Genomic DNA, 18,384 nt, shown 5'->3' on the forward strand with positions numbered 1-18,384 from the left:
CATTATAACAAACTCGGATCTGACACGAAAATAAGTTTGTTATATCCAAAAATTCGTTATAAACGTATATTTGTGACGCTGTATCTATGAAAAGACTATTCTTCATTTACGTCGTTATAACCGATAATTCGTTATATCCGTGTTCGCTATATCGAGGTTTGAGTGTATTGATCCTTCCCCTCCTCCGAAAGCTTCTGCACCTAACGTGATCTTGAACATCCTCCAGGATCGGGGCTTCGGAAGTTTTCTGCCCCTCACGTGATTTTGCACTGCCTCCGTGGTCCGCCCATATTTGACCAAGCGACGGCGCCGTGTGGTGACGTCACTGTGTGACGCCGTAGTGATGCCATGATGACGTCACGATTTTTTGCGATATTTGACGTCACTATGACGTCATCACGCGATGATTTTCTCTCTTTTTTTTGCATCACTTGTGTTGACGCCGCCGGTCAATTTTGCGTTTGATCACTGCCGGACTGGAGAAGCGCGCGGGCGTTCCTTCTTATATACGGCCTTCGCTGTGCGGCTGTTTTCACCTCCCGTCGCATCGCCGTGGTGTCGCTGCGACCCTGCACTTGCTAAGGAGCAGTTGCTAGCATGCCTCGATGCGTGCGCCCCCCCCCCCCCTGAAAGCGCGCATCAATTAAGGCACTCTGGCAGTTGCATTCGTCCCTGCCGCCCATGCAAACAAGAGGACAGGAAAGTGTCCTTTTCTTCTGTTTCTGTCCTTTTCTTCTTACTGTCCGTATTCTAACCTTGTTGCGCTCTTAGTTATTCCACGATGAACCTAAACTAAGCTTCAACTCTGGCTCGCATTGGCGAGCGTCTTCTACCCCAGTCACACGGGCACCCGCTAACTCCGTGCAACTCCCTCGTCGTTACGTCAACGGAGACGCGGTCCGTGTCACACGGTCTCCCTTACGCCAAGGAAGTTAAACGGAGCGTTTCATAAAGGGATTTCGGCGATCTCCGTTAGCGGCGGAATGGAGTAGACTCGTCCCCAGTAATCAGTAGTTACGGAAAAAACCGCATACATAAAACAGCCGCAGTCAACACAATAATGAATTTTATTAATATTGAAAGTTAGTTCACTGCATATTCCAGTCATAACGTGCGTTTAACGAAAAAAAAAACGCGTGTAAGTGCACATACTCTCCGCACCATGCCTCGCGAAAAGCCGTCGTGGCGCCATTTTAAATAAGTGTCTCCGAGTCTGTGTGCACCGTTGTGTTTACGTCTGTGCATCTCGTTCCGTTCTTATTGCGGTGCTCTTCGTTCTACTTCAGCACTACCAATAGTCATACCAGTCGAGTGACGCGGGTTTTCTTCCTTCGTCGACGCCGGCACTCGTACTGGCAGTACATGCGGACTGTTGTGCGAGCCATCCGCAGGAAGGCTTCGTGGACTGGACGTGAGACCTGTGCCCAGCCGATATTGGAAAGGACAACATGATCTGGATGGTAGCGCAACTTCAAAGAGCTCGACGATAACTTGCAGTGTAGAATAACAGAGAGCTGAGCTAGTTGGTAAGTATTCATTCTAAAAAGACAGGGCGTGCAAACACGGACATCAGAGTACTGGAAATGAAGCTTAGAATAACAGAGAGCTGAGCTAGTTGGTAAGTATTCATTCTAAAAAGACAGGGCGTGCAAACACGGGCACGCACGCCCTGTCTTTTTAGAATGAACTTGCAGTGTGTTTGACAATCGGCACTCGTAGAGAAGACGCGTAGCAAAACAAACGTACAGTGTTGCCAGCACTCCTGTCAAAATTACTGTCAACATGCTTGCAAGTACACGTTTCTGTGATAAAGACAAATTTTAAACGCAAAGCATTTCTTAGCGAACCTTTGGCACTTTGAGCGTTTCTATCTACGTATCTATCTATCTAGCCGCTTACGTCTGGGTGCTCTCATGATCGCCTTCTTAACTTGGTGTAGACCAAAATTGGCATGGGAGGGTAAGAGGATCTGACGAATACGACTGTCGGGTCATGACATGAATAACGTGAAATTCCTGTCGCGTAAGTCGTCAAACCCTTTCCTCCAGACATGTGTGGCACATACCCGTTTACCACAAGCCGCGGTGTACGGGTATGCGCCACAGGTGATTGCCAGTTTATGTCTACCCAGGAACGGCGAGCACAGACATTGGTAACTTAAATGCGAGAGCTTTAAGAAAAACCGACGTCGGCAGCCTTGTCCCGACGAATAGAAAACATGAAAATTAGGATCCCAGCAGGAATCGAACCCAAGCATTCTGCGTGGCAATCGGGTATTCTACCACAGAGCCACGCCAGGCCTTTAAACTGGTTTGTAAAAACAGCCTATGCAGGCGTAATGTCTGTCCAACGTCAATTGTGGTTGTGGTGCTTGCTATCTAATTTTACAAGAAAGCAATAAACACTAGAGCACTGCACGGGCTCGGGCCTACCCGAAAACCCGGGCCCGGCCCGGCCCGTGGGCCGGGCCGGGCCGGGTAAAGTAGATTTCACGGCGGGCCCGGGCCGGGCTCGGGCCTGAAGCTCCGGGCTTAGGGCCGGGCCCGGGTTTGAGGTGGCGGGCTCGGGTCGGGCCGGGCTTGGACTTTGCTCCGTTCTTACAGGGTCACTAAAGTGAAACACTGAATCGGTTTAGACCGATAGAGTGTACTCTGAGAACCCGAACGTCATCAATTCCGCCATCAATGAGTTTATTAATAAAGGAGAAAATCAAGGACAAGGTTCCATTTTGAAATTTCGCGCTGAAATCTCCGCACTTGACGTCACGGATTTCAAACTGTGTTCGTCGTATCTTAGGGACCTTGGCTCAACGAAATTTCCAGAAACTTGGTATGTCAAGTCTGTTAAGGCCCCTCAGAGGTCAATGTACTTCATTTTTACCCACTATAAACTACGTAGGGCCCAGTAGATGCCGTCAGAGTCTATGACGTCACGGCAGTTGCTGCGTGAATTTCAAGTTGGCGTTGTTACCTGCATTTTCCTGCGAGTTTTCTCTCTTACCAAGAGTCTTGTTGCGGCGAGCGTGGTGCTTTTGGAATGGTAAAAGACTAATTTACTGGTAATAGAAAAATCGTTTTTCTCTTTAATGTGCATTGTTCCGCATACGCTGTGCATACATATATGTCCTACATTTTATCTCGAAAAAACGCTTTCTTTATGTGGGGTAAGCTATTTGGAGAAGTTTTATGAGAGAAAAGTACTGAACGGATTTTGCTTCTTGCATATGAGCTACTTGATTTATCTGAAACGGGCGAGCTAAAAGTAAATAGACCAGCCGCTTATATGTAACATCTCGCTATTCCGTGCTTTATTTTGTTTCGTTATTATTTTATGTCCCAAACTTTACTCTGTAATCGCAGTAATAAATGTAATATAATAAAATTATACCTATGAGATGTCATCGCAAGAGCGATCACAGAGCTCCAAAGCGGGGAAACGTCGAAAGTTAGGGCCCCACTTTAAAACGAAAGGACTGCACGGAGTCTTGATACATAGAATCTCTATAAAGGCACATTCTTTTTCTGTAACTCTGTGACGGCTCCCAGTGGTCATGTGGCGCTTGATGGACATGCACAGCCTGCTTTGTGCGCCCACATTGTTAACGTCTGAGCTTTCGTCTTGTTCCACCGTATCAGGGGTCTCAAACTCACGTCAGCTAACGTGCCGCATTCACAAAAATTTACTCCCGCAAGGGCTAGGGCAATGACGAAGGTAGGAGCATGAGAGGGGTAAACAGGTTTTAAAACTACCGTCATTTCACAGCAGACCTTTCCTATATCTCATATATGGGATCATTTCTGAAGGGGACTTGGCGGCAGGAGTCCCAACAACATATCGATACCCATTGTTGCAATATAGTGCGGAACGGAGCAACTTGGAGAGCTCCAGACTCAATCGAAGACGAGGAAACCGAGGGGCATCGAGGGCACGTGGCCGGCGCCGCAGTTCGCCTTTAGTATTGCCATTAAACAGACGTCTCTGTCACACGTCTGGGGAACCAGCCATTTCGTATCACCCATAATGACTAAAATCTGGACGCTAATTCTGAAATATAGCTTTTGTGTCACGGTTACGTATCAACACACGGTGACCGCAGGGGGTGCCTCACGAAAAATATGCGTTCTATCTGTGATGCCTGTGTTGCTCAAGAACATACTTATAAAGAAAAAAAATGGGATGAGGACAGTCATGTGCGGCCGTATACACTCTAAAAACTGAAACTCCTGCAGTGAGAGTTATAGAGCTGTGTTACTCCCACAGATCTCATTATACTCTCTCTCAGGGAGGCGCTTTACTCTCTTTTGGCCAGGAGGAGTGAAAAGGCCTTTCACTCCTCCTGGCGAAAGAGAGTAAAGTGCCTGTTTCACTCCCGCATCCCACGAGAGAGTAAAAGGTTGTTTTACTCTCTTGCCATATAAAAGCTTGTTTCAGAGCTTGTTTTAGTCTTGCAACTCTCCAAATATAACGAGCTGTAAAGAAAATTTCGTGCAGTCTAATATCTTTGGCAGTAGCTCAATCGATGAAGTGACGGCGATAGATTCCTCGTCAACTTATCGCAACGAAAACCGCTGACATGCACAAAGAATCTGCGATCATAAATGTACGCGATTATACTCACACGTACGCACACTCTGAGTCAGGTCCTAGTTATTAACTGTCTAGAGGCGGCACGCCGCAGCGTACGCAATAAAATGCTGTGGACAGAAAGCACGAGAAAAAAAAAGAAGAAAAAAAAGGGGGGGGGGGACCTTTAGTTTCGCCTTTAAAACGCGACAGCGGTATTCGTACACACGCATGGTCGCGCGCGCGCGCGCGCGCGCACACACACACACACACACACACACACACACACACACACACACACACACACACACACACACACACACACACACACACACACACACACACACACACACTATCGCCTTCTCAATCGCTAGCTTGCCTGCGCTTCTCGATGGAGACGTATACACAGTGCCGCAAGGAAAGCCAAAGTGCAAACGCCCTCTCTCTCTTTGCATCTACCTCGACTTTTCGCTCACGACCAACCAACGCGGCTTTTTCGCTCAGAACCAATGACGCCGACGCCGCCGACACCGGAATTTCTGCGAGACGAGCTCTTTGACGCTATCGCGTCCAAAAAAAAAAAGATATATATAAACGCGACTTCCTTCAAGCAGCCGCTAAACGGGAGGGCTGTTACATGAGCCGCCGAGAGCAACACGATAACGCAACCTTACGACGCAGGCACGCAGGCGCGAGCGAGGAAAGACAAAATAAAAAAAACAGACACACACACACACACACACACACACACACACGCGCGCGCGCGCACCAGGAGAGGAGAAGCGTGCGTGCTCAAGTCGAAGTCTCGCCGTCGCCCGTCGCTGCCTTCGCCATTTTCTCCCGTTGCCCGGTCAGCCCGGTGATCGAAGTTTCCGAATTGCTCAGCTGTGCCGGCTGTGCGTGCCCGTGTCCTGTGTGTGCGCGACTCTGATCTCAACGCTGGACGTGAACGGCATTTAGCGACGGCAGTGCAACATCGCGTACTGTGAGCGTGTTCGTGTTGGTTTCATGATGGTCTGAAGACTCAAGCGTGCTTGCACCTTCGTGTATTCGTGTTCGGCCAGCACCTGGTTAGGCACAGTCGGAAATGCGAACGGTAAGTGGTGCTTCTGTGTTCTCAGTTTCGTGTCGCTCACGTGTGTAGTGCTGCACAGTGTGTCGCGTGGAAAGTACAATAAAAAGCAGAATGGAAAAGCATTAGGCGCACATACGTGTGATGCCTGATGCGCGTTTAAAAAGCTTTTGTGAAGGCACACGCTTCGCACGGCCAGTCTATCGAAGAGCGGGTACGCCTCAATGAAGACAATTTGTGCTATACAATTTCTTTGCTTGACATAAAGCATGAATGCGGCAGCGTGCTTTCAGAAAATATAAACAAGCGAGAGGCCGCGGTTATCACTCCGTCATGTGTGTATTAAGGCTAACTTTTGTTTTCAGTTGATATAGTTATTGTAGTTGTCAGCCTCGGTTGTACGATGGTTGCGGTGCTCGCTGCCGACCCGAAAGTCGCGGCTTCGATCTCGGCCGCGGCGGTAGCATTTCGGTGGAGGCGAAACGCTAAACGCCTGTGTACTCTGCGATGTCAGTGCACGTTAAAGAAAACAGATGGGCGAAACTTCAGGAGCCCTTCGTCGCGCCCTTCACTTTTTTAGAAAAACACCTATTTTCATAATTCATTTTCGGTAAAACACCCCCCTCCATCAGAATTTCGCTCCCCCCCTTCCCCTGTGGCTACGGGCCTGGCGTACGCTATTCCAAATCTCCCTAATATTAGTAAGTGGGAATACTTTTCGATAACAATCTTGCATTGCGCACTTTGTTCGTCTCTAAGACAAAAAAAGAAACAGCATACCATATATAGGGTAATAACGTCATTAGGTTGGACTAGAACGAATAAATTATGCTGCAGAGATATGATTATGGCCATATTATGTGAAAGTTGTCTGCTAAGTGACAGCGTTTATGGTGAAGCACGTGCATTTTACGATATTGTCACTTAATCCGTGACAATTTTGTGACATAATTAGTGACATCTTGAACTTTCCTGAATTTCATGTGGATATTCTCATCGAGTTGAAGATGTGCGAGTTGTGCCAGGCTTATTCAGTCACATCAGTGCAAGTCAGCTCAATGCAATACTGATGGCAGAGGGACAATAATTAAAAAAATGCGACTCTCATAAGACTATTATGAAGCTTTGAAGCAAGGCTAAGCAGCCATTAAACATTATCACAGTTAAAAAAAAACTAATGTTCAGCAAGAACAGAACACCTTTCGTCATTTCTTATGGTTTACTTCTTTAAGTCATATGTAAGCTTCCTACCTTCATGCTTCTTGATGAATGTGAATATTGTGTTTAGTGCAGCACCGGAAGCAGTAGACAATGGCCCGCAGGTCACCAGATGACTCTATCGCAAATTCTCAAAGGATGTGCTGTTGTGCACCTACTCCTTGCTGCTGTATCATGCTTTGTTTTGAGCTCTTTCATTAGCATGATACACGGCAAACAACTTAATTTATCAGAAACTCAAATGCTGTGTTTTTGACGAAATGGTAGGTGTGGGGTGAACTTGAAACCACAAGTATTTGCTTTCTAGTCTCGCACAGGCAGTGAAATTTGTGGTTGGCTGTAGGTTGGCTGTAGGTTATGAATGTTTGTGCAGTTGGCAACACTACACTACTGAACTTGATGTGTATATTTGTAGATGCTGCAAGACTTAAAATGAAGGAAGGAAAGAAAGAAATAGATGGGAAGACAGGCAGGTTAGCCACTTCTCAAACTGGCTGGCCATGCTATGCAAAGGAAGAGGGTACGAGGAATAAAGGATAATACAAAAGAAACTTTACAGAAAAAGAACAAAGCAGGAAAGAAGAGTATGATGCCTCGTAAAGTCTGTCTCTAAGCTCACTTTTGCGTAAGAAGCACAGCAGCACTTTCAATGCTAACATCAAACGGGAGCAGCAATAAAAAAGCTCTGGAATCGTTTTTCCTGAGATTAAAAAAAAACGCTTAATCTACACTGCCAGTTTTGTATTATGTACTGAATTAGTTCTTGGTGTTCGAGTGCATTAGGATAATAAATTTAGAGTTAAAAGATTGTTACATGCATGGACGTCTAACTGAATTTATGCCGGTTATCTGAATCAGGTATTGGTGTGCTTTACAGCTGTTTAGTGCAGCATGAAATAGTCACTGCAAAAAATCTGTACATTTTGTTTTTCTTTGCAGATGGTGCTCAAGATGGCACATGCAACGCTATGCAGCTGTGGACACCAGCAGCTTGATAAGAACTCTTGAAGCTCATCTGGATGCTTCACAGAACCTGGGTTGGTAGCAGTAATCTCGTTAGGAGAGAGTGATCAAATAGAATCCATTTCTGAATTGTTCAATGCATACCTGTGTTTAATGAAGCAAGTCATTGATACATTGGAAACATTGAGAGTATCACTATATTGAGTCCAATGTCATGGTAGCTCTTATCTCAGTCATCCGATACAGTATGCAGAATCTGCACCTGCACTCTGTCATGCCTATAACACTATATTTAATTTACAGTGGAGTGCCTCGATAATAGACACCTGTAGCATGATATTGACTGTATTGTGAGGGATTCATAGTGTTCCTGGCGAAGTGATCAGTACTTATATAACGGCAGTGCTAAGAAGACAAGGACAAGAAAGTGCACATCAAGAGCGCTTACTCACAACTGAAAGCTTTATTGCCTAAACTTGAACCTCGCCTATTACCCGCCAACTAGTTCACATTCCCGTTTTGCTTCAAACAGTCAGTACTGTGATGCATTACCTTAGCAATGAAGTGGCATATACATCGATATACATTGAAGCTCACTAGCGCATTGTTATTATGGTGTTTAACTTTATTTTTGTGTTTGGTAGTTTCAAAACCATTCACAATTTGCGACACAAATGTTAGTCCTGTTGTGAGTCACAACAGGACTAACAAAGGATAGGCTGCATGCGCCTTGTGATTTAAGTTATCACTGTTAGGAAAATTTTTACATTCATTTCCACTTGATAGTTATATTAATTGCTTGTCTAGTTTGTGTTGGCTAGGGGAGATTTAAGGTAACAGCAAGCAGTAAGCAGCATATAAAATTTTCAGTATGCACGCATTTTATAGTTGGCAGAAGCAGGATGGTGCAGTGCTTACAGGCAGGTGCTATGTGCACAGCTGGTTTAGTCCGAAGTGCTGTGAGAAAGACAACATCTAGATGTTGCTTTGGCATAAACAGAGCTTTATGTTTAAATGTAAATTAAAAAATTGAGGCTGTCCACTGTGGCATGCCTCATAAGTACTATATATCTATATTTGTCCCGTCTAGCCTAGGATTTTAAATAATTTATTTGGGAGAACTTGCACTAAGTTTTGAGGATAAATGAATTATTTTTGTAATAGGAGTTGCCTCCACAAAACAACAAGCAACACTGCACACTAGCTATTGTACCTTGTTCTTTTGCTAGGTGTATAAAAACATGGCAGCAAAACATGGACAAGCAATTGAGCCTCGTCTTTCTGTATTATAATGCTGCGTCTTTCTAGATATTACAAGAATGAAAGTGTGCTGCACACTCTGCATATCTCACAAGAAAATACTTGGCAGCTTCTTAATTTTGTATTTTTCTGTTTTTTTGGAAAAGTCTGCAGTAAGAGAAGACAAGTGGGTATTTTGTATGGATGCAGAAAGCTTAAGACTTCTTTGCTTGATATCTTTTTCAGGAAGACTGAACACTTTTGGCAAAGCAGCAACAGTCCTGGCCCACCTGTTTGTCTACAAGACGGTCTCTTCTGTGAACACTCCTGTGCCTTACAGTATACTATACTGATGATCTTGTACATCTCTCAGTATTTAGGATTGTCAGCACTTGGACTGCTGCACTGTGTTATGCACGGTGCTGAGTCCAAACTTTCCAATAACAGTATGCATTTGAAAATTTTACATGGCTTGAAAAGATGCTGAATGTAAACTCATTTAACTTACTAAGCATGGTTCTTTACTGTTTTACAGCCGTTATTTATTCCCTGGTCAATTTTTATTCAACCTCATGGCATGTCCAGTCCTTGGCTCTAATGTGCCAAGCCACCACCAGTATTGATGGGCAATTTTTAATTCAAAGCATGTTATTGCCTAACTCCGAGGTAACTTTCCTGTCACGGTATTCGCGGATTCATTTTCAATGTGGCACTTCTGCATGAGCCATAAATTGAGCTGTTGAAGGTGACGAGGAACCAATTTTCCGGTCGCATTTCATGGCACTAGCGGGCATGTAAATATTGTAACCATTGGTCTACTATTTATGCATAATAATGCGGGTGAATAGGGTTGCGAAATAATGCCATGTTCCCAAGCTTAACTTTATAAATTTACATTATTTCTTAAAAATATGTGAATAAAGGCGACTGTGTTTACAAACCTTGGCAGATGGATCTATGGTCGACACCACAGGTCTTTATACAAAACATTGAACTGCACAATCATGCGTAACATGTTTTCATGCCTGAGGGCAAACTAATGCTATATATAAGAAAAATGGTACACCACCATGCCTAATTGTTGCAAGCCTTTATTACTTATCGAGTTGCCTTCATGTGTAAGCAGACACCTAGTTCTCTGTGCATCAGAGGCATAGGCAGAAATTTTTTTCGGGGGGGGGGGGGGGGTCGTCTCCTTGATTTGAAGTGGGAGCCGGGCAGGCAGATGTGTTCAGTTGTCATTTTGGGCTCTGTATGCCATAGCAAAAAAACATTTCGAGGGGGGGGGGGATGCCCGGTGGTGTGCCCCCCTGGCTACGCCACTGCTGTGCATGCCATCTCTTTGGATTGTACTTGCATACTGGCATTTCGAAGTGTATGTGTCTTGCTTTGTGATGAATTTTCGAACTATACTTTCATAATATTTTACTGCTGTGAATTAGTGCTCAGGTTGCATTGTGTATGTTGTTTCATCTCTTCAATAATGAGCATAGGTTCTGTGGTAGATGAAAATGTATAATTTACATTGACATTGTGAATGTTATTGTTTTGATTCTAATAAAGTGCTACAACCAGCATTTATTGTATCATTTGAAGTTTTAAGAATTTGTAATGCATTCAAACAAAAAAGTCCTTGTACATGTAAAAGAAATTGTTCAGGCTCTGATATATAGGTCCTGGTTCTCAGCCATGGATGTTTTGGAGACCCCTTGTGGACTGGTGGAAGTGATGAGGGACCCCTTGCAGTGAGAAGTAAGGAGGGGGGGGTGAGGGCTTATAAATTAGCACAACATGCAGCGTGAAACAGGTGCCTTGCGTTTCTCCGTGGCAAAGAATGGTCAAACTAAAGTGCCACGCCAATTCAATCTCAACAGCTTGTCACTAAGTTGTGCGATCTGCCGCCACATTTCAGCTGTTTCTCGCTACGCTTTCTCTTCAAATATGCAAGCCTGGAAAAGCACATGTGGTAGAAAATTGCAGTAAAAGCTTTACAGCCATCTCATGGAAAGCATAAGTCAGCTCTGCCGCAATGCATAACCGTTATGCGGTGAAGCAAAACAAAAAATAGTGGGGGCCGCTGTCATTGGACATATTGTTTCTTCAAAAAAGGCGTATTTTCTTTTTTGTTCGAAGATGCGTTTCGCGGACCCCCAGAAATGGCTTCGCTGACCCCCCCCCCCCCCCCCCCGCTTTAGAACCACTGCATGCTATAGATAATGCTTGCGTTACCAGATGGGTTTAATGATTCTTACAAAACATCGTGCAAATAAGCGACAGGCAGTAAACGGACACAGATCAACTGTGATCGAACATTGATGGGTTGATCATTTATCAATGGTCGCATAATTTGTAGATTTGGAATCAACTACAGGTACACGAGGTAGTAGGGGTGCACATGGCACCCACTTTTTTCAGTTTTTATTTATCTGCTGCACTCATGTTCGTGCTATGTGTAATCCTGAATCACGAAAAAGTCAAGTTGTGTCCTACCGTGACAAAAATATTCTAATTAAAATGACACCTTATTTTCTGAAGAACAGCTGTTTCACTGAGGCATACAATAATGCCTTTTTTTTTAATAGGTACTGCACAATCTCTTCAGGAGTAGTGCCAACTACACGCGGACGTTCGCAATACAGAGGCGCAACAGTATTATCTTTTCTATTTTAAGGGAGACATGTCACTCGCGAATTAATGGACATCGTGCTTAACCTTGGTGGACGCCTTCGACATACATTTGAACGACGGCGTGATACAGAAGAGTAAGGGTTGCTTAGTAAAAGGTAGCTAGTCTCCGAGTATAAAAGCAAATAAATACTGACTATGACTAATTCAGAAGCACTGTATGTCGTGCTTCAACGCGCGTAAGTGCTCATCACGCAAATATTCGTCTAACTGCTCAGAGGTGCCGCTGACCCTGCGTGCAGATCGCAACAGCACCTACACGCGCAATAAATGCACATGCTTGTATAGGTGTACGCTAAAATACCCTTGGAACTCTGACATCGACGTATGTAACAAAAATATGCGACATATGATGGTCTTCGAACAGCTGAGAACGCACTGCCGACACTTGCAGCTTGCGGCAAAAATAACTAAAACTGCTCCCACAGCACACGCTCGTAGAATACACATACGTGAGTTTCGCTATCTAAAGGTACTTTTCACGCCGGTATGGGCAAATTTTTGGGCGAGCGAGACATCCACGATGTATGGTGAACACACAAAAAACACACGTTTATCATTTCTCTTGCGGCTCGACAAACGACGAACAGAAGTCGGAGCTGAAGGTGCTAACGGTGGCCTTCGTGAGTTCATGGCGCCGCGCTAACTATTTACTAACCTAATCCACGCGCAAACACACGCCGATGATGCAAAAAAAGAAGTAGCAAGCTCCGCCCTCTCGTTGCAAACCACTTGGTAATTATAAGGCCGTGAAAAGTCAACCAAGCACGCGGTGGCTCTGTGGCGTAGTAGTTAGAGTGTCTGCTTTCGGTGCTTGTGGTCATGAGTTCGATTCCTGTGTCGTGTGCGATTTGTAGGTGTTGTCATATGTGCGTGTTTACATTGATGTCCATTTTCTGATTACCCCTAGAGATAAGCATTGCAGAAATTATTCCGTGAAACGTTGTTCGAGTGCCAAATTTTTCTTTTTCGCAGCCGCTTTGTGTGCCGTAGCTGCCGCCACGTCAAGTTGCGCCATCTATGGAGGATAAAAACAACTAACCGATACATAATGTATGACCTTCGAGATTCCGGGATTGTCGCTCGCTAAGCCTGCATCGTTGATTATTTGAGTATGGCTCTCGAAAACGGTGCCGAATCGACACGAATACCTTGCTGTCGAAGCTTCAGGACGTGAACCTAAAGCAAATAAAAGCATCAGTTCGGAGATAACGAGCGACAGAGCGCGCGACGACCACTTGATAGATTCGAGGTGGACGGCAATCGCTTTCAGCGGCGCGGCCATGTTTACCGGGCGTGCGTATGCGCAGTTCACACCCGGTATTCCGGTGCCGGACAGACTAAAATCCTCTAATGTATGCGTTTCGGTTGCGAGCGCTCTACGTGTTTTGGTTGCGTGAATGTGTGCGCGTATGAATGTGCCATTTTCTGTGCTCGATTAATTTTATTTCAAAGCTGTTTCAACGTGATAGCTTTACTCCCTCGGAGGAGTGCTTTCACTCTATCGCAGACGGAGTGCTGTACTCCATGAGGAGGCGTTGAATCACTCCCTGTCTAGAGGGAGTTGTTTCACCCCGGAAAAGGGAGTGCCCAGCGGGACAAGTCAAAACTCTCACAAAGGGAGTGCCCCGATGCCCTTTCTTCTAAGAGTGTACGGCCGTTAGCGAGGGGTCCGCTAGCCGCGTGTTTGAGGCCCTATATAGTGCGCTATATAGTGCGAGAGCTACATGATACTGCCGCCACAGCGTTGGAATGTGCAGGAATAGAATAGGTTCATCAAACAAGGCGTGGGGTGAAGTATATTCGCTTGACGAAGTATCTGGCTTGAAAAAGGACAACGACAGATTCCGTGCCGGGTGATGTCCCCTTACCTCGAACCATATGCATCCAATGAGTAAGCTTCGAGAAGCTTAGTCGCACCTTTATTACCAAACCCGAACGAACCCCGAAAATATATCGAAAACGCTTCGTCCACCTCCTGCCAGTCCTAACCGCGTAGTCCAATGGCCACCTCCTACCGGTACAACATCGCTGGGAAGGCATAAACCATTATAATATGGAAAAAACGAGCACGGTGCGAACCGTGTATAACGTATACACTGTTGAAAAAAATCACAGCATATCCACGGAGTGAATGATGATGAGTGGGCGAAGTTGCGGAGGTTCATCGGTAAACCGTGAATCTTCCGTGAATTCTGCCCAGTACATCATCACCGACGTGAGATCGGGCGCCTTTATACTAAAGGTTCGATGAAAGTTATGACGACTTGCAGCTCACTTTAATTTTACATGTACGCTGTGAATTTTCATTGTTTAATCACGCACAGGAGAAATCGCACACACGCACTACCTTGGAGGTCCAAATCCAGTGCCTATATATACGGGGTGGTCAGTGAACGGTTGTGCAGCGCGAGCGGTCGGTTTTTTCAATCAAGACGCTGCCGCGACGCTGCCTCACGACGCTGCGCCGCGAGGCAAGATAGGGGGGGGGGGGTACCGTAGGAGAGGAGAGGGCGATACATATCACGTACTGTCGCAGCGCATTGTCTTTAGGGAGCCTTCATGTGTGCACGCCCCCTCCGTTTTTAAGACTGGTTACACACTACTACGACGGGGACGAACGGGTGCCGCTATAAGGAGCTTCGCCCCTAATATCAAGGAGAAGCCCTCAAACTGGAGGTTTAAGATGACATTTAAGAGAGGTACGACGTTCGGGAATGAAAGAAGTGAAGGAATGAGCTGGACAGCTATGGTCATTCTGCACAGGCCCATAAAGACATCCTAGATTTGCTCCAGTGGTGGAATTTGAGAACAACGACTGCCGACGCCTTCGCCATTGGCAAGGCAGATGTGGTGCGCCAGTGCGGCCAGCGCGAGCAGTGCAAGAAGCTTTAGCGCAGCAGGATATGTGATGCAACAGCGCATGGCGTGCTTAAAGCAGGAATCTCTTGGTACTTTGTTTTCTCGCACAATAACATGTGAAGAAGTAAACTATAAACTATGTCATAACGAACTTATAGACTGTATATACTGGCACTGGTGTGGTATATGAAAATAATGCTAGGACAAATGGTTTTCTTCTTCCTTTCGGCTGCCTATACGCATACACGTGGTACCACGCATGCGGTTCCTTACCTTTACCTAGATTAGTGTATTTACAACAACGGTCACAAATTTTGTTTTTTTTTCGTCTGTTTCTCTTGCTGTGGCAAAGTGCTACAATGGTGAAAACAGGTGCTACATATCGAGAAGAGTGCACGATTGGATTTGTGGTTAGAGCATGCTATAAGTTTCAATAGGCTTAGAGTAGAATAAAAAAGTCACCAGGCCTGCGCGGAAAGCGCAGCACAGTCACAGCGAAAGCTCGAAGAGCGGCATTTCTAGAGCCCGTTATAAGCTCTCTTGTGGCTACTGATACAAGTACACTAAGAACGTACCCACTACGCCACAAATCATAATTTTTGTGAAGTTGGGAAGCACCCACCACGACATTACTCGTCATTCTACGGAGAAGCGAGGTACCATCTGTAAGGCATTATGAGCACTTTCTTGATGGGACGGTTGATGACGATGAAGAATTATGGCTGATCCCTTTGTAATGGCTTGGAAGCTTTAAAGGACCCACAAGTTACGTCATTCGCATTGTGTGATGCCCGGTTGTCATTTGACACTCCCTCCACGCTTTATAACATACGCTAACGTGAGAAAGAGATAGAGAGAGGGAATTAACCTTATTGAGACCCTGAGCAAATGGATCATGGGAGCGGTATGGGCTTCCTTCGCAACCAATGGAAGTACACTTGTGAGGAACCCACTACGCTATAAATCATCATCATTTTTGTGAAGTACGGAAGCAGCCACTAAGCGATTTTTCTTCATTCTACACAGAACCGTGGTACATGCTACACACATGTAAGGCATTATGTCCACATTGTTGATGCTGTGGCTGATGCCACAACCTTTGTCCAGCCTCTGTCCAACCCTTTGTAATGGGTTGGAAGCATTCAACAACCAACTCGTTGCGCAATTCGAATTGTGTGACGCCTGCTTACAGAATTCGCATTGTGTGACACTTGGTTGTTATTTTACTCTTCTAATAATATCTGGGGTTTAACGTCCCAAAACCACGATATGATTATGAGAGACGCCATAGTGGAGGGCTCCGTAAATTTCGACCACCTGGGGTTCTTTAACGTGCACCTAAATCTAAGTACACGGGCCTCGAACATTTTCGCCTCCATCTAAAATGCAGCCGCCGCGGTCGGGATTCGATCCCGCGACCTTCGGTATTTTGCTCTTCTACCACGCTACATTACGTATGTTAATGTGGTTCCTTCCCGACATGAAGCCTGTACAGGGTCATTGTGCAAAGCAGTCTCAAGCACGGTTATGGCTCTGGGGTTGAATACTGGGCTCACACGGAGAGGGCCCAGGTTCGAACCTCGCTCCATCCTGGAAATTTTTTCTTATTTCGTTTTTAGGGGCGAAGCTCCTTAAGGCGGCACCCGTTCGTCCCTCGTAGTCGTAGTAGTCGTAGTGCGTAACCAGTCGTAACGCTAGTACCAGAACTTGACCTCCAAGGTGGTGCCGGTGGGAGATTCTTCCTGTGCGTTGTTGAACAATAAAAAATTCGCAGCGTGCGCGTTAACTAAAAGCCGAATTCTTCTGTCTCTCATTCCCCATTAGCAGCCATTGGCATGTTCCAGTAGGAAACGTTAGTAGAAGTAGAAGTGGAAGTGTTAGCTAAAAGCCGACTTCTTCTGTCTCTCATTCCCATTAGCAGCCATTGTTTACCTCCAAGGTAGTGCCTGGTGAGATTTCTCCTGTGCGTGATTAAACAATAAAAATTTTGTTCAAAACGCCGTTGATTGATGAAATAAACCAACGAAAGATGCCAGATGTTTTCTAAAAGCAAAACGAAAGAACGCCAGATGTTTCTAAAGCAACTCGAAAAGACGCCAGCTGCTTAACGAAAGACGCCAGATGTTTTCTAAAGCAATGGTTTTCTAAACAATGAAAATTCACAGCGTACATGTAATATAAAGTGAGCTGCAAGTCGTCATAACTCTCATCGAACCTTTAGTATAAACGCGCCCGATCTCACGTTGGTGATGATGTACTGGGCAGAATTCACGGAAGATTCACGGTTTACCGATGAACCTCCGCAGCTTCGCCCACTCATCATCATTCACTCCGTGGATATGCTGTGATTATTTTTTTTCTTATTTCGAGCGATAGTGGTTACGGACACCGGCGGCGGCGGCGGACAACTACGGCGCCAAAAACGGCCCTTGTTGTCATCTCATGACAGCTTTCGCTGTAAAACAAAGTAAAGTGAGCGTCTTGTTCTCTGCCAAGCCAATCTAGAACACATGCTCTGGCGGTGCTCCGTGTTACGTGGCGGCGAAGTCATCACGCCGTCCAAATGGGAGGCTGCTATTACCAGCTCCGTGCTAGAAGAACAGGTATATGGGCAGTCCAACGGGTCTGGAACGCAGCAGAGAGACTTCGTCTTTCTGTTCCGATGCCGGAGCGGCCCGCAGCGCGCTAGAGCGCGTTCCGATGGACCATATTAAAGTTTATCCATCCATCCATCAATCTATTCTTTATTGTTATTGCACTCCCTATCGAAACTGAACTCGTGCTGCAAAACACTTTCCTTGCTACAATGTCTGCTACAAAACGCCCTTCATGATCCCCAGAGCATTTGCAGAAAAAATGGGCACAGAATATCTCTGCCGCACAAACAATGATTGTATCCAATATGTTCGCTCAATTGCCGTACGTTAAAGTATAATTGCTAGCGAAACATACGCCAACAAAGCGTAGATGTTTGCCACTTCAAACACCTTGCTCTGGATTCCATGTTCGGGAAACAGCAACTAGATTACTGGGTCGGGCCTCAGTCGGGCCTGATCTGTGGTCGGGCCGGGCCGGGCCGGGTAGGCGAATTTTTTTCTCGGGTTAGGGCCGGGCCCGGGTCTCATTTTGAGCCACCGGGCCGGGTTCGGGCGGGTAAATTTGAACGAGTTCCGGGCCCGGGCCGGGCCCGGGCCGAAAATTACGGCCCGTGCAGTGCTCTAATAAACACTGCATGATACCCCTACTATGTGTATATACTCCTACGATAGAGGCGTCATATCAGATTAACGGCTGTGGTTCCAGTGTTGGCTCCGCTTTTATAGTAGTCTAATAAACATTACATTTGTATTCCTTTGATTCAGCAAGGTATATTGAAGCATTGCTCGACCCCGGAGGAATACATTAACGAAAGCTACGTATGATATTCACATCATCGCAGGGGCGTAGCCAGAAATTTTTTGCGAGGGGGGGGGGGGGGGGCGTTCAACCATACTTTATGTATGTTCGCGCGTGCGTTTGTATGTGCGCGTGTATATATACGCAAGCAAAACTGAAAAATTTCGGGAAGGGTTTGAACCCCCCCCCCCCCCGGCTAAGCCCCTGCATCATCGTATCGTAACTTGCACTTAGTCTGCCAGAACGACGCAGTGTCCTCTTCATTTCTTACGAGGCTGGGCGATGGCCTCATGCTGACCGAGTATGATGCCAGATTGATTGACGGCCGCTTTGTAGACTACGCTACGTAGCCCACATACACCCAGGTAGTCTACTAATACGACAAG

The 18,384-nt window shown here is 45.8% G+C and overlaps 1 protein-coding gene across 1 annotated transcript in view; it reads left to right on the top strand.

Annotated features, from left to right (window-relative positions):
* LOC119391248 (uncharacterized) overlaps positions 1-18,384 on the top strand; it is a 108,389-nt gene that overhangs the window by 48,929 nt on the left and 41,076 nt on the right. The gene's annotated exons all lie outside the window — the stretch shown is intronic.

Source organism: Rhipicephalus sanguineus, chromosome 4 (genome assembly GCF_013339695.2).
Source record: "Rhipicephalus sanguineus isolate Rsan-2018 chromosome 4, BIME_Rsan_1.4, whole genome shotgun sequence".
Taxonomy (NCBI): Eukaryota; Metazoa; Arthropoda; class Arachnida; order Ixodida; family Ixodidae; genus Rhipicephalus; species Rhipicephalus sanguineus.